Source organism: Neoarius graeffei, chromosome 17 (assembly GCF_027579695.1).
Source record: "Neoarius graeffei isolate fNeoGra1 chromosome 17, fNeoGra1.pri, whole genome shotgun sequence".
Taxonomy (NCBI): domain Eukaryota; kingdom Metazoa; phylum Chordata; class Actinopteri; order Siluriformes; family Ariidae; genus Neoarius; species Neoarius graeffei.
Window position 1 is genome coordinate 11,046,791 of NC_083585.1, and position 14,596 is coordinate 11,061,386.

Below are 14,596 nucleotides of genomic sequence, written 5' to 3' on the forward strand. Positions count from 1 at the left end.
TTCAGCCCCCTTGGTGTTTGTCCTGTTTTGTGGCATTACAAGCTGGAATTAAAATGGAATTTTGGGGGTGTCACACTCCCGGGCTCACGTAACACTCTGGACTCCACTTCCCACAATCACACACCTGACACTACCACTCCCACCTATTTATAACTCCCGCCTCACCCGCAAAGCCATTAGGATTGCAGGTGACCCCACCCACCCATCTCACAGCCTCTTCAGTCTGATGCCGTCGGGGAGGAGACTGCGGAGTCTCCGGGCCAAAACCAGCAGGCTCAAGAACAGTTTCTTTCACCAGGCAGTCAGGAGGCTCAACTCCCTCCCTGTTCTGCCCCTCCTCCCCCCTCTGCCCCCTGCCACAGATTCTGCTCGCACACCCCCCTGCCCCCCCTTCAGCATCTGACATGTCATCCTCACAGTTCCCCCCCAAACACAGACAGACACACACATACACACACATCGTTCATTAACACACTGAACTCAGGGACCGCACATCTCACTTTACCTCGCTCATTTGCACTATTCCGCACTACCTCACCTTAACAGCTGCTAGTTTTTTATACTGCTTATTTCATGTTTACCTGCTATACCTCAAGTGCGCTTGACTGTTTATTTGCACCAATTTACGTGTGTGTGTGTGTGTGTGTGTGTATGTATATATGAGTGTTTAGTCTATGTCTAGTTCTTATCTAGAGTGTTTTAGACTGTTTATATTGTCTGTTTGAGTGTTTAGTCTTTGTCTAGTTCTTATCTAGTGTTTACACAATTTATATTGGTCTGAGTGTTTAGTCTATGTCTACAACCCCGATTCCAAAAAAGTTGGGACAAAGTACAAATTGTAAATAAAAATGGAATGCAATGATGTGGAAGTTTCAAAATTCCATATTTTATTCAGAATAGAACATAAATGACATATCAAATGTTTAAACTGAGAAAATGTATATCATTTAAAGTGAAAAATTAGGTGATTTTAAATTTCATGACAACAACATCTCAAAAAAGTTGGGACAAGGCCATGTTTACCACTGTGAGACATCCCCTTTTCTCTTTACAACAGTCTGTAAACGTTTGGGGACTGAGGAGACAAGTTGCTCAAGTTTAGGGATAGGAATGTTAACCCATTCTTGTCTAATGTAGGATTCTAGTTGCTCAACTGTCTTAGGTCTTTTTTTGTCGTATCTTCCGTTTTATGATGCGCCAAATGTTTTCTATGGGTGAAAGATCTGGACTGCAGGCTGACCAGTTCAGTACCCGGACCCTTCTTCTACGCAGCCATGATGCTGGAATTGATGCAGTATGTGGTTTGGCATTGTCATGTTGGAAAATGCAAGGTCTTCCCTGAAAGACCCGTCGTCTGGATGGGAGCATATGTTGCTCTAGAACCTGGATATACCTTTCAGCATTGATAGTGTCTTTCCAGATGTGTAAGCTGCCCATGCCACACGCACTAATGCAACCCCATACCATCAGAGATGCAGGCTTCTGAACTGAGTGCTGATAACAACTTGGGTCGTCCTTCTCCTCTTTAGTCCGAATGACACGGCGTCTCTGATTTCCATAAAGAACTTCAAATTTTGATTCGTCTGACCACAGAACAGTTTTCCACTTTGCCACAATCCATTTTAAATGAGCCTTGGCCCAGAGAAGACATCTGCGCTTCTGGATCATGTTTAGATACGGCTTCTTCTTTGAACTATAGAGTTTTAGCTGGCAACGGCGGATGGCACGGTGAATTGTGTTCACAGATAATGTTCTTTGGAAATATTCCTGAGCCCATTTTGTGATTTCCAATACAGAAGCATGTTTTATGTGATGCAGTGCCGTCTAAGGGCCCGAAGATCACTGGCACCCAGTATGGTTTTCCGGCCTTGACCCTTATGCACAGAGATTCTTCCAGATTCTCTGAATCTTTTGATGATATTATGCACTGTAGATGATGATATGTTCAAACTCTTTGCAATTTTACACTGTTGAACTCCTTTCTGATATTGCTCCATTATTTGTCGGCGCAGAATTAGGGGAATTGCTGATCCTCTTCCCATCTTTACTTCTGAGAGCCGCTGGCACTCCAAGATGCTCTTTTTATACCCAGTCATGTTAATGACCTATTGCCAATTGACCTAATGAGTTGCAATTTGGTCCTCCAGCTGTTCCTTTTTTGTACCTTTAACTTTTCCAGCCTCTTATTGCCCCTGTCCCAACTTTTTTTAGATGTGTTGCTGTCATGAAATTTCAAATGAGCCAATATTTGGCATGAAATTTCAAAATGTCTCACTTTCGACATTTGATATGTTGTCTATGTTCTATTGTGAATACAATCTCAGTTTTTGAGATTTGTAAATTATTGCATTCCATTTTTATTTACAATTTGTACTTTGTCCCAACTTTTTTGGAATCGGGGTTGTAGTTCTTATCTAGTGTTTATACTGTTTATTTATACTGTTTATATTGTTTGAGTGTTTAGTCTATGTCTAGTTCTTATCTAGAGTGTTTATACTGTTTATATTGTTTGTTTTTTCAATTATTCTATTTTTATTTATTGCATTGCCTGTTTGCACCATGGGTCAGAGAGGACTGAAATTTCATCTGTGCTGTATGTCAAGCATGTACCTGTATAGCACTATTTGACAATAAAGTTGACTTGACCATGTGCACCTAATCCACCCTCCCCCTGAGTTCTAATTGTTATCACCTGTACCTTTTTGTTTATGTCTGTATTTATACCCCTCTGTTTGTTTAGTTCTTTGCACAGTATTGCCTCCACATTTTTCGTGAGCCTACTGAGCATTTGTATCTGATTGCATTTCCATGTATGACCCTTTTCGCCTTCCGGTTTCTTCCCGTTTCGCCTAGCCCTTCTGTTTATTTGCTCTTTTCTCTCGCTTCCCGGTTTCTCGACTCTGATTTGCCTAGCCCTTGTGTTTTCCTGATTTCCAGTTCTTGGACTCTCGCCCGTTTCATGACCATGATTTGTCTAGCCCTCATTACTCAGTTGGATTTTTCGGTATTGACCTGGCCTGGTTATTGTACATTGCCTTCTCTCACTGTGTCTATTAAAACCCCGAGTTTGTTCTTAATCCGCGAGCATCTGGCCTGTCATTGCCACGTTACAGAATACTGTGCTGACATGCAGACGGCAGATTACATAGAGCTACAGGTGGCACTTAGCAGTCAAGAATAGATGCTTGGACAACATCACCATTGTTTCGACTCCATGACCCAGTCCATCCAGAATCTTACTCAGCAGCAGGGTGAGCAGCAAAAACAGTTAGTACAGATCACTGAAAGAATCTTTCAGAGCATGAAAGAAATTACAACTCAACTCCAACGACTCAGCCTCCCCAGCGTGCCCAGGGTCACTAACCAGGCTGCTCCCCCAACAGCAGGTACCTGTTTGTTTGTTGTCAGCAAGCCAGATAAATTTGATGGCTCACCGAATCAGTGTAAGGGGTTTTTGTTACAACATTCGATGTTTTTTGCAAATTCCCCCCCAGAGCTCAGACAAGGCTCGCATCTCCTTTGTTATTTCTTGCCTTACGGGCAAGGCTTTAGACTGGACTACTGCAGTTTGGCCCATTGTCCAGTTCAACACTTACGACAATTTCATTAAAGAATTTAATGCTGTTTTCAATCACGCCAATGAGGGTCGCTCTCAAGGAGAATCGCTCACTCGTTTACGTCAGGGTAATCGCTCAGTGTTGGATTACGCCTTGGAATTCCGCACTCTGGCGACTGGGAGTGGTTGAAATGAGCCGGCGTTATTAGTAACATTTCGCAACAGTTTGAACCCTGACATACTAGCAGAGATGGCATGCAAGGATGACAGCCTTTCCCTAGAGAGGCTAATTTCTCTCGCCATTCGCCTGGACCAACTGAAGCACATGAGAGGTCAGCATAAATCCCCTACTGCCCCAGCTGCTACACTGGCTCCTCGTTGCCCATGTCCACCGCTGACCCAGACTCTTCAGGAGCCAGAAATCCCCAAGCCCATACAGTGTGACTCCTTCCATTTATCTGCAGAGGAGAGGCAATGACGTCTCAATCAAGGACTGTGTCTTTATTGCGGAGTGGCGGGCCAACTCCTAAGTGACTGTCAACTCCGTCGACGCAGCACTTTGGCATCAACCCCGGGAAAGCGCGTGGAGCAGGCTCCATGCATTAATGTGGTGAGTGCACTCACTAAGGGGTTGGTCTCCAAGTCTTTCCTCCTGCCTGTGACCGTTTACTGCCCTCAGTCTGTCTGTGTGTTTCCAGCATTAATCGATTCTGGAGCTGAGGGGGATTTCATCCACGCTGAGCTGGTGGAGCAACTCCAGTTTCCCGTGGAGCCATTGGAGTCGCCACTGAGACTTACGGCTGTCGATGGGGACCCAGTTGGAGAAGGACTGGTTACCTGAATCACAAAACCCATCAAGATGACTGTCAGTGCTTTGCACTCTGAACAGATTCGGTTTTTTGTGTTAAACGCTTGCGAGTATGCTATTATTTTCAGTTTGTCTTGGCTCAAAAAACATAACCCTGTCATATCCTGGTCTGATAAGGAAATACTCTCATGGTCCAGTTACTGTTATGATCATTGTCTCATGCTTCCCACATTTCCAACGGGAAATCCACAAGGGAATCCCCAAGAGAAGGAGGAGGAGCAGCCTGCTCTTCACTCTGATGTGGTGATGACATAGACGGCTCTGTGACAGTCGCTCCCACCAATGCCACTCTGGGACCTCCCCTCACTAAACTATGGCAGGCCCCACTCTTCACTAAATGTGCCATTAATTCCCTAAAACCCGGCCAATCAGTCCCCAGAATTATCGAGTGGGTAAGGCGAGGATTAATCACCGCCTTTACTCTAAATTTTTCCCCTCGAAATAGAATGTGGACCGACACTAAAGGGCAGAGGTGGGGACTTGAGACTTGGGGACTTGGACTCGAGTTGACTCGAGTCACTGTTTTCATGACTTGTGACTCGACTTGACAAAACATGAAAATACTTGAGACTTGACTCGGACTTGGAAGTTTAAGATTCGGGACTTGACTTGACACACGATGACTTGAGTGACTTGAGTGTTATTTCCATCGTGTTTTTATTGTGAAAATAAAATGTAATATGCACATACTTCAGTAATTTTGATTGCACTGCCGTTGCGTTGTCACCGCCCTGTCCATCAGGCACACTCTCTGCGTGGGCTATATACCGGCACGCCCCATGCCACGATGTGTTCACAGATTTCACATCATATCATCATGTCAGCCATCCCAAGAGTAATCACTTTCGGCTTCAAGGGCTACTGCCTAGAAGGTAAACGACGAACGGCGCAGTGCAAGATTTGCAACGTGACGATTTCTGACAGCCAGACCACGACCTCCAATTTCGTCCGGCATTTGAAGATCCATTCTGCCCAGTAAGTTTATTAATGTGTTGTTATTTGCTGATAGCAGCTAAACTCCTCGTTAGCCAATGTTAGCCACGAGAGTGAGCAGTAGGAGGATTTTAGCCGTTGCAGATGTAGCTAGGGATTCAGTTTATTATTGTGAAATTCTTATGTGAATGCTGGTAAGCAATGTAGTTACGTCAAGTTTAATGATATTGTATATCAGTAGTAGTAAGTTGATTGTGCACTTTGCAGTCATGATGCTGAATAACATAAGCAGCTTCCTACCCTGTTGTTCTGTTTCAGGGTTAAGCTAATGGTCAGCTTGTGAACATGTACACGTTCATGAGCAGTACAAATTGGTGTAAGTGTGTTCGTGTACATTAGCCAGACTGTCCATAGGGCATAGAGGCAGGGGAGTTTATCATAGCCATTTGAAATAGCAGTGCAGCAACCTGCACATTTTTTTCATCACACTACCCGATCAAAAAAGAAAAGAAAACTCCGTCCCACTGCCTATCATGCACTATTGAAAAAAGCGCCACAATTTGGATTCACCGGCATGCCACTCGCTGTTTGAATAGCAGCAATACTAAACTCTGCAAAATAGGCTGACTGTGAGCGGGAGTCTCGGTTCCCGCTGTAACACAGTGTTACGAAAATAAATTGTGCAGTCATCCAAACCATGAATTTACATTTAGTATATCAGGCTACCAGGCCGCCAAAACAATGGTTTGAATGACTACAATTTAGAGAGCACAACTCTGTAACTGAACAGGTGCATTGGATATTTCCCAGTGAGGTAATTTAAAAAGTCTCTGGGTAATTGTTCAAGGACAGATGAATCCCGTGCACTGTCCTTTCCGTATTGTTCCTGAAACGTTGCACTTGTGGTAAGGAGGACAGTGCGTTAGCCACGACCGAAACATTGTGAGCAAAGTTCCTGTGGAAAGGAATGCGCAGAATGCATATTTCATTTAACATTTATTTTCGTAATAATCTATTATAGCGGGAACCAAGACTCCCACGCCAAAGTCGTATGTCCCCGCTCCGCACAGGCTGAGGCAGCCTCGGAGAGGGAGAGAGCGAGAGAGCACTTTTGCACACACCTCTGTAGCTTGTCATATGGGGTAAGATGATGTCACTTTTGCACAGGCGAACGGGTCTTCTTTTTGAGACCTAAATTATGTCTGACACATTTCTCTATTGTAGGTATCATGCCGCCATCTTGTGTCAGAACTACAATTCCCAGGCAACTTCCGCGTGACCTACGTCACGCGTGGGCAGGATCATCTATGTCAGTCCGCCATGCGCGCATAAGTCCAAGCGGAAGCTCTGCCATTTTGTCTCTCGCGTCCGGTTTTCAAGGAAGCTAGACACACCAAAGAGATGCTCTCCACCAGAAAGACGTCTTCTTTCTTGCAAGATCCATCACTCAGCGCGATTTTCTTTCTTACCCTTGGCAAAGGTAAACTCTAGAGTCGCGCGATCTTTAAACTCAACCTGCGTTACAACCGGTTTACTTGTATTAGAAGTGACGTCACGACTGCAGCCCAGGCAGTTAAAAGTTAAGAAGCGATTGAATCCTTTTTAACTCAAAAGCGCTGTGCATCTTATTCTGATCAGAGACTTTTCCTCACGAACGCTGAGGTTCGGACCAAGAATCCTCTGCTTTCCACGGGAACCACCCAAGTGCTCCGCTGGACCCGAAAGTTTTCTACGCCTCCATCACGAGCGGCTCACGTGCTCCCACGGCGAGTCCCGAAACTACACCGGCGAATAGTTCTTCACATCTTGCTAAAGGCAGGATTAAGTAAGATTTTGGCAATTGGGCATAATTAGGATAGTCTTAGGAATTTGCTTTTATTGGAATAGTGTGAATTTAAACCCAGGTTTATCTGTTACACTGTTAGACACGCAGCGTGTTGATTTATTTTGGTTCTATGTTCTCTCAATTGTTTAATAGATAGGCTGCGCATGCTTCTCTCTCTTTTATTCTTACTAACATTTTAATTTCATTATTATACATCTTGATCTCATCAAGATTTCAGTGGATTCAGTATGGTTGAGCTAGTGGGTTAGCTACAGCTTCCCTTTGTCTTTAGCAACACGTGCTCAGTAGGCCTCATAAGGCCTAACAAACACACTTTAGCTAGGCCATAGGGCCTTTCACAAACACACACTAGCAACACAAGGCTAATCTAGGCCTCCACCATGTGTAGTTAGCTACACGAGGCTAAACACATGGTCAAGTCCTTCACACACACACACACACACACACACACACAAGCACACATTAGCAACAGAGCTAATCCTTTGTTCTATTTAGATAACATTCCTTTGTTTTAGCTAGCAACAAGCTAGGCCACACACACCACACATAAACACACACACACCTCACTGCTTGTATATATTGATTATTTTTATCTTTGTATAATAAATTCATTTATTAAACAAACTGTGTTTTATTTGTGTGAACAATATATGAAGTCCCCAATCTTCTCAAAGAATTCAAAAAGGTGCATATAAGTTATGTAATATGGTAAGTGATCGTAATAATTTGGAAATATACCATAATTTAGCTGTTTGGTAATTTATTATTAAGCACCAGGATTAATGGTATGATTCACTAAATGATTCATTGAACGATTCATTAAATGATTCACTAAACGATTCACTGAATGATTCACTTCAAATGAGTGATTCTATGGTATGATTCAATTCAAATGAGTCAAAGTAAACGATTCAATGGGATTGATTCATTTTAATTATTGACCTTCAAAATTTAATGAGACTGATTTAATGAGATTGATTACTTAATTTCAATAATTAACTGATTGCACCCACACTATCCTTTGGGTTTTTTTTTTTTTACTGGCGCAAACATACATCGAAGTCACTTCAGGTTTCTCCACGTGTATCTTATTAATAATAATCATCTCATCTGACGTGATTAAAGATTGGAGGAGCTCATGCCCCTGTTAACCCAAGGTGTCGTCCTACCCTCTTTTAACTACGCACATAACAGAATGCCAATTCTCTGCATGAGTAGGCTACCATAATGGGGTGTTTTTTTTCATTAATTTTTGCATTTACTATTTATATGTATTTATTTATATATTGTTTAGTTTTATTTTATTGTGAAAAATGAGACAGACAGCTCCCTGAATTTTTCATCTTCCTTTGCTGTTCTTAAACTTCAGGGTGTACAATTACAGTAAACATAGTGTGTACGGCATTAGACACGGTGTTTGACTTCGGCCCCAAAATTTCATTTCGGTGCATCCCTAATAATTAATTAGATGGCCTGTTACTGGATCAAGTAAAGGTGTTAGTAGCGGCTGCTGTTATTCCCATCACTGATCAGAAATAAATAAAATATAAAAATTAATGAATGAGGCAGTAGTGTGTAGACCTGCAATTTGTGATGCAAGGCATCATGGAATCTGTTGTGCAGGCGAGAGTGAACTATGAAACATAATACTTATAACAAGTTAAAGCAGTAAAAAAAAGAAAAAAAACAGGAAGGTCAATCAACTAGGCTTAAGTTGTGAATAGGAATACATGGTAGAGTGTTTACACTATGGACCTGGCATCGATACCTCTGATTTTATCATAGCAAGCCAAGAAGTTCAAAATACATTACTCCTTCAAAATGACTCCTATCGTAATATGTTTTTATAACACTTTGTTTATTTTTCTTGTTGGCTGATGACAATGTGAGAAACTTAGTTGGCTTTCAATCTTGCAATCAATTTTGCCATCAATAAATAACTTTGTGACATTATTACTGTTTTGTTTTATTCCATGATGCATTTTACAGAACATGAGTATTTAAAATGCAAATATTTAACAGGTTGGGCACATGTGCCAGGGATGTTTACTGACATTTACTTATGTATTGCCTTTTCAATGTATTAAATTCATATTCTGCTGCTAAAATTACGCCAATATGCCTAAGGTGACTTGACTTGGACTTGACTTGACATAGCCTGTGACTTGACTTGACTTGCCCAAGACAAAAAAGACTTGGGACTTACTTGGGACTTGAAGGTTAAGACGAGACTTACTTGAGACTTGCACATGTGTGACTTGGTCCCATCTCTGCTAAAGGGTAGTTGTGAACATCCCCATGAGCACACACACACAAAACACCTTCACCAATTGTGCTCTCCCCAATGCCTCGTCTTGCACCAGGCTTTGGTGGATTGAAGTCTGATTACAGCTGGAGTCCACCAAAGCCTGATACATATCCCCTTGGATACTCACCGGTATGCGATACGCTCCAGCCCGATCGAGGGCAGTCCCTGGCGCGTCAGGGATCTGGACCACCGCACCCACCTCCATCGCCAAGCACTGATGCTGGAGGTGCCCCGGTTCCCCACAGCGCCAGCATACTGGCCCAGGCTCTCCCTCTGCACCGGTGTTACGGACATCACTCACCTGAGGGGGAGAAGACACAGACAAGGAAGTAGGAAACGGTAGGGCACCATGGGTGCGGTGGGCCGGCTGGGATGGACCTGGCCCCCACCTCCGTGGTGGGGGAATAGGGTGAGGACAGGGAGCAGAGGGAGAAGAGAGAAGAGGAGACACGCTGTCCTGCCATTGGAATGGCCGCCATATGGTCCACCGCCAGCTTGATCGCCTGATCCAGCGACGCTGGGCGATGGCACTGGACCCACTCCCCTGTTCCTTCCAGAAGTCGGGCAATGAATTGTTCCAGCGCCACCAGGTCAATGATTCCCTTGGCATCGTGGTTGTTGGCCCTCAGCCACCACCGGCAGGCATCCCGGAGTTGCTGGCCAAACGCAAATGGCCAGCCGACCTCCTCTAAGAGCGGAGCATGGAAGCTTTGCTGTTCCGGGGGTGCAACCAACACATTGGAGGATAGCCCTGTGGAGGTCCGCGTAGACCAGCTGGCTGTCAGCGGGGAGATGCAGCGTGGCCAGCTGCGCCTCGCCCGTTAGCAGGGGGAGGAGGTGCACTGCACACTGTTCCACCGGCCAACCCCACGCCTCTGCTGCCTGCTCAAACAGAGCGAGGAAGGCTTCGGGGTCATCATGTGGACCCATCTTCATTAGGGTGAGGTAGGGAGGGTCCACCACCACCGCCGCGAGCAGGTGCTGGAACGCCTGGCGATCTTCCTGCTGCGCCAGCACCAGGGCTTTGAACCGTTGTTCCTGCTCCTTCCAGAGGGCGATCAGCGCCTGGTGCTGGCTCTATTGGGCCGTGGTGAGGGCACGGACCAGGTCTTTGAAGGGGGAGGACTCCATGGGGCTGTTCTCTTCCGCACTCCGATTCCCAGTTTTTGGCACCACTGTAAAATCTGAGCAGGTGGGTCGAGCACAGAAGCATGGCAGGCCAGAACTGAGTTCTTATAAAACTCTATTTTCTCACTTTTCAGCATTCAACATTCACTCTCCCAGCCACACACACGCACACCAGTGTTTGGGTTGGGGGAGAGCTCCCTTTCTCTGCTCTCCCTCTCCTCTTATAGGGCGTGGTCACTGGGGAAGACACACAAACAGGTTAATTCCTCTCAGGTGCAATAATTCTACCACTTACCTTCCCTGGCTCCGCCTTCCATTCACAGACCGCCGCTTGACCATGCCCCTGCTGCCACACCTAAATACATAGGGCTGTTCAAAATTCTCCAGAGAATTAATGAAGCTACATATAAATTGGATCTGCCTGTACATTACCATGTTTCTAACTCTTTTCATTCGTCCTTCTTGAAACCTGTTGTCCCAGGTCCGTTGGACGAGGTCACACTCGATGTCACACCCCCACCACTGGTGGACATCAAAGTGTATGTGGTCCACCAGTTGCTGGACTCCAGAAGGAGAGGTGGGATTCTGAAGTATCTTGTGGACTGGGAGGGCTATGGGCCTGAGGAGCATAGCTGGGTTCCCACACAAGATATCCTGAATCCGGGGTTGGTGGAGGAGTTCCATCAGCGTCATCCAGAGAAGCCCGCGCCTCGGCCTCGGGGACGTTCCAGGCACCATGGGTCCAGCCCCCCCAGCAGTCTGCGCAGCAGTGGTCTCAGGGGTCATCTGCAACGATGACCCTCTGTCCAGTACCATGGCTGTTCTGAAGGCTCACTCAGGAGCGTTCCCGGCAGTGTGGGTGGTGGTCGTCGTGGTCGCCCTCGTCCCTCGGCCTCCTTGGGGGGGGTACAGTCATGCTCCTGGGCTCACCTAACACTCTGGACTCCACTTCCCACAATCCCATTCACACACCTAACACTACCACGTACACCCAATCCACCAATCCGGAACCACTTCCTAGGAGTGGCTCTCCCGAGTTCTAATTGTTATCATCTGTACCTTTTTGTTTACGTCTGTATTTATACTAGTGCTGTCAAGCGATTAAAATATTTAATCACGATTAATGTCGCGACTATCATAGTTAACTCGTAATTAATCGCAATTTAATCGCACATTTTTGTCACATGAAAAACCATTGTAATTCTCTTATCAGCATAAAAAAGTGAATGGGCTTGTTTTGTACCAATGTTTTTTTTTTATTGCAGAGCATAACACGTCTTGTCACAGCCACTGACATCCATAACTTCCATATTAGATGAGAAAACCAAGGGATGAAAAATAAAGTGCATATCACTGTGAAAATAAAAAATGTTTTATTTTACTCTTCATTAGTTTCTTTTGAAGAGAAGTATTTGCCATAAAAGAAGAAAAAAACAGATAAAAATAAAAACATTCATCATACGTTCAAAAACGTTAATCATAGTGTGGCACTGTATTATCTAATTCTCACTGCTTATAACTATATACCTACCTGGTGGAGATGAGCTGGGAAACTGAAGACTGAAGGAACAGTATTGAAAAGTATTTTTCCAGTCTCACCTGTGAAAGGTAATCCCATGTAATCTCATTTGGACGGTAAACCTGTTGGTACAGTTAAACGCAGCACATGAATGAGGCATCTTTATTAGACGGTTGAAGAATCTCCACTTTGCCCCATCCAATATGGCGGCGAGGATGTTTATATGTCTATGCCTTTCTCCATCACTCACACGTACTCTTATTGAAGCAGTGCGCGACAAGCCTCAACAGGAACTATGGGTGACTCGCAGGGCCAAATTAGAATTTGTGTTAACGGCACTATTTTTTTTAATCGCGTTAAATTGAGATCACGTTAACGTGTTATTATCGCGTTAACTTTGACAGCACTAATTTATACCCATCTGTTTGTTTAGTTCTTTGCACAGTATTGCCTCCACATTTTTCATGAGCCTACTGAGTGTTTGTATCTGATTGCATTTCCGTGTATGACCCTTTTCGCCTTCCAGTTTCTTCCTGTTTCGCCTAGCCCTTCTGTTTGTTTGCTCATTTCTCTCGCTTTCCGGTTTCTCAATCTCCACCTGTTTCTTGACTCTGATTTGCCTAGCCCTTGTGTTTATTCTGCCTGTGTTTTCCTGATTTCCGGTTCTTGGACTCTCACCAGTTTCATGACCACGATTTGTCTAGCCCTCATTACTCAGTTGGATTTCCCGGTATTGACCTGGCCTGGTTATTGCACATTGCCTTCTCTCACTGTGTCCATTAAAACCCTGAGTTTGTTCTTAATCCGCGAGCATCTGGTATGTCATTGCCATGTTACAGGGGAGTTAGCACCATTTGATTTACACAACATGCCTACCACCTGCAAATTATTGTTTTATTGTGAAACAAACAATAATTAAGATGAAAAAACAGAAATCTGGAGTGTGCATAGGTATTCACCCCCTTTCGTATGAAACCCCTAAATAAGAGCTGGTCCAACCAATTCACTTCATAAGTCACATAATTAATTGATTAAGATCCACATGTGTGCAATCAAAGTGTCACGTGATCCGTCACATGATGTCTGTATAAAATCAACCTGCTCTGGAAGGACCCTGACTCTGCAACACTACTCAGCAAGCAACATGAAAACCAAGGAGCACTCCATCCATCCATCCATCCATCCATTTTCTACCGCTTATCCAGATCTGGGTCACGGGGGGAGCAGCCTAAGCGAAGCAGCCCAGACTTCCCTTGCCCCGGCCACCTTCACCAGCTCTTCTGGGGGAATACCGAGGCGTTCCCAGGCCAGGCGAGAGATGTAAACTCTCCAGCATGTCCTGGGTCTGCCCTGGGGTCTCCTCCCAGTGGGGCATGCCCAGAGAACCTCCCTTGGGAGGTGTCAAGGGGGCATCCTAACAAGGAACCTGAACCACCTCAACTGACTCCTTTCGATGTGCAGTGGTGCTTGAAAGTTTGTGAACCCTTTAGAATTTTCTATATTTCTGCATAAATATGACCTAAAACATCATCAGATTTTCACACAAGTCCTAAAAGTAGATAAAGAGAACCCAGTTAAACAAATGAGACAAAAATATTATACTTGGTCATTTATTTATCGAGGAAAATGATCCAATATTACATATCTGTGAGTGGCAAAAGTATGTGAACCTCTAGGATTAGCAGTTAATTTGAAGGTGAAATTACAGTCAGGTGTTTTCAATCAATGGCATGAAAATCAGGTGTGAGTGGGCACCCTGTTTTATTTAAAGAACAGAGATCTATCAAAGTCTGATCTTCACAACACACGTTTGTGGAAGTGTATCATGGCATGAACAAAGGAGATTTCTGAGGACCTCAGAAAAAAACATTGATGATGCTCATCGGGCTGGAAAAGGTTACAAAACCATCTCTAAAGAGTTTGGACTCCACCAATCCACAGTCAGACAGATTGTGTAGAAATGAAGGAAATTCAGGACCATTGTTACCCTCCCCAGGAGTGGTCGACCAACAAAGATCGCTCCAAGAGCAAGGCGTGTAATAGTCGGCAAGGTCACAAAGGACCCCAGGGTAACTTCTAAGCAACTGAAGGCCTCTCTCAAATTGGTTAAGGTTAATGTTCATGAGTCTACCATCAGGAGAACACTGAACAAAAATGGTGTGCATGGCAGGGTTGCAAGGATAAAGCCACTGCTCTCCATAAAGAACATTGCTGCTCATCTGCAGTTTGCTAAAGATCACGTGGACAAGCCAGAAGGCTATTGGAAAAATCTTTTGTGGACGGATGAGACCAAAATAGAAATTTTTGGTTTAAATGAGAAGCGTTATATTTGGAGAAAGGAAACCACTGTATTCCAGCATAAGAACCTTATCCCATCTGTGAAACATGGTGGTGGTAGTATCATGGTTTGGGTCTGTTTTGCTGCATCTGGGCCAGGA

The 14,596-nt window shown here is 44.4% G+C and overlaps 1 protein-coding gene across 1 annotated transcript in view; it reads right to left on the reverse strand.

The window, feature by feature from the left end:
• ca4b (carbonic anhydrase IV b) overlaps window positions 1–14,596 on the reverse strand; it is a 70,774-nt gene that overhangs the window by 47,922 nt on the left and 8,256 nt on the right. The window lies entirely within an intron of this gene.